We start from the raw sequence: 3076 nt of genomic DNA on the forward strand, positions 1-3076 counted from the left end.
TAGTCTTCTTATATTTTTTATTTTTATTTGTATTTTTATTATATATTAATTTTTTTTGTAAAAGATCAAATATGTGGAATGGTTATTTTTTCGTTCATTTTCTTTATTTAAACATATTTTTCTCTTTCTATCATACTCAAGAGATAAATATATCTTTAGAGCATCGATAAAATGGTCTTTTTAGATTGGTATCCATCATAGATCAATGAAGAACTAGTCACATCCTACAACCATACTGATCCTTTTAGAGTGTGGTTCTTATCTGATTCGGTGACTATGCGAATTGGATAATAGCCGCCATTCATGAGCGCTTATGTTAGAGAACGTGAATTCCATATTTGATTTAATTGTAAAAAGAGAAAAGATTAATGTAATTGGGTATACAAGGTGTATATCTTCTTGAAAAAACTTTTATGTAATTGCTCTTAGTAAGACAAAAATGACATAGGCTATAACTCTTTTGTTTTTTCCTTTTCTTACTTTGACTTTATTTTATGTCATAAAAAAATCTTAATTTTCTTTTAGTACCATATTAAGTTCACATTAATAAGTTCAAGTTATAATTCAAAATTCGTGTCCAACATCGTAAACTTATCAAACTGTTAACGAACCAAGTTCGAATATGGCTAACGATTTGTCTTAACTCAATTACAAATTTATAAACGAATCAAATTCATGATGTAACTATTTTAATTCAACAATAATTTATTTGCATTAAATTGTTAGTATTTCATTTTAGACTTACTCCTGATTAAAAGTATCATCTAAATTTTTTTAACACTATAATATTGTATTATAATTAGCCTAATATCTTTAATTTTTTATAACTAGTAACCTTTTTGTGTAAATACACAAATATATCCTTAGCTTATTTTTTGGTTTATTTCTTTTTTATAAATATATTTTAGTTGTTGATTTTCTATCGTATTCAAGAGGATAGTCTAAATTTGCGTTGTTTCTGTACATTCAGTCTGGTCAAAAAAGCTATTTTTATTGATTGTCGTTGCAAAAATAATTCTAATGTATAAATATCTAAAGTTTAGAATTCAATACCATAGATATTATTTAAATAACTGAATTCTAATATTAAGATTTGATTAGTTTAATCTCAAAAAAAATGTTCCAATTTAATACTATTTATACTAAACATAAATTATACTAGTTATACTACAATTGTACTTAATTATTTGTTCTTAGACTAAAGAATCAAATTATTATATCATTAATTAATAATTTATTCTCTAATTTTAAAAGCATTATAGTTAAATGAATATACTCTTTTTTAAATTATACAAATTATTTGTTTTTAAATTAAAAAATTAAATTATTATATTATTGATTAATATTTTTTTATTATATTATTAATTAATATTTTTTAATTTTTAAAAGCATTATGCAATTATTTTATGAAAGTTATAACAAATTTTTTTATCAAAAGCATCTCCATAAAAAAATTAGCAACTTAGCACACAGTTGTGTGTGTATTACTTTTTTAATTTGGTCATTATCTTAATAAAAAAGATAGAATAATAAAAAAAATCTATTATTTTAAAAACCAAAATATTAACGAATTTTTTTTTATGATTATCTTAAAACAATTTTGCGAATTTAGCTAATTAGCAACTTTACTATACCATGTGAAAACTAAAACAATAGAAAAATATATCTATATCCAATTCTCCCACAAAACCAAGAGAAAATAAAAAACTTAGGGAAGAATCCAATACTGTTAATATAAAAGGAATTGTTTAAGCATTTACAAACGTCTCACTAATTTGAAGCAATTTATTTTTAACACATGTGAAAACAACAGAATCCGTTTTCAATGGCTTGAACTTAATTAGAGCTGAAGGTACTAAGTCCTCATCCTCTAATGTTTTACTGTTCTCCTCTGCTTTGGTGAACCGAGGGATTGCCCGCCGTTGGACCGGATGTATTAGCTCAAACTCCAAATCTGCTTGTTTCAATGCAGAGCTAACAAACTGCATCATTAACATGAAAATCAAGAACAGTGCTGAGTAGCTGTCTTAGAAGAAACACTAAACTGATAAAAGATGGGGATACGCAAATTAACAGTCAAATCCATCCACAATATATTGCATGAGTTTACAACAATATATATACATATAACATAAATCATTTTATACAACTAGGGACTTTTTTGTAAATTGCAATTATAGTTATCCAGCAGTAAATTGTTAGCTCAAGAAATTTCTAACTTCTATGATTGAATTTTTTCTCTGAAAATAAAGTATCAAATTTGTTGAAGGACAAACCTCACAGGGGGTCATAGTTGGCTTCCACGAAAAAAATACACCTCAGTATAACTCCATCTGAAAGCTCAATTTTTGCTGCAACAGTTTCAGGAACGGCAAGAACGAAAAAGAAGACCTTCACCTGTAAGAGACATTTTTTTAATTAGGACAAAAGTTTAGAGATATTTAATCTAAACAATTGGTTTGCCAGTAATACTTTAAATAGACCAAAGTACCTAAAGCTTCGACAATGAAAAACAACTTCATCTCTGCAAAATAACAAATAGAGAATAAAACTGAATATATTTGAAGAATGAAGGTTATTTAGATATCCACTAACAACTAATAAAGTATATCCTTGTTTGGATTAAGGCTTCTTTGTAAATGCCTTTTCTTCGATAAATGAGGATAAGAATTGGAATGAAGACCAAAATATGACCCTTAGCAGGTTCAGACGTAAATAAAAACAGGGCTTCTATTTAAAGATTCATCAAGTTGCTTATATCTTTTCTGTTATGGTAGAGTTTTATTCAGTTTTCAGTCCAGAAAACACAGATTAGAAGCTGCAGGATGGACAAAACAAGTGGTCCCCACCTATTAATTGAAGACTTGTTAATTAATTTTAATTTAAATTCAAACATTATTTTTTAGGAAAAGATATTATTTTAGTTTTAGAAGATAGATTTTAAATTAATTAGGATTAGATATAAAAGGGAATTTCAACAGGGTGATTCCAACACAACATTATTCCATTCCAATTTACAATCCTTATTTTTCTCTGAACCATGAGCAACTAAACCTCCACAGTTAAGGTTAGGAGC

At 26.3% G+C, this 3076-nt stretch overlaps 1 long non-coding RNA gene across 1 annotated transcript; it reads right to left on the bottom strand.

Moving 5' to 3' along the window:
* On the bottom strand, positions 1716-2741 carry LOC107621633. Its single transcript, XR_001615869.2, has 3 exons — positions 2492-2741; positions 2277-2397; positions 1716-1982 (listed from the first exon to the last, which is right to left on the bottom strand). It is a non-coding gene; the product is annotated as an uncharacterized LOC107621633 (long non-coding RNA).

Source organism: Arachis ipaensis, chromosome B10, assembly GCF_000816755.2.
Source record: "Arachis ipaensis cultivar K30076 chromosome B10, Araip1.1, whole genome shotgun sequence".
In the NCBI taxonomy this organism is placed as follows: Eukaryota; Viridiplantae; Streptophyta; class Magnoliopsida; order Fabales; family Fabaceae; genus Arachis; species Arachis ipaensis.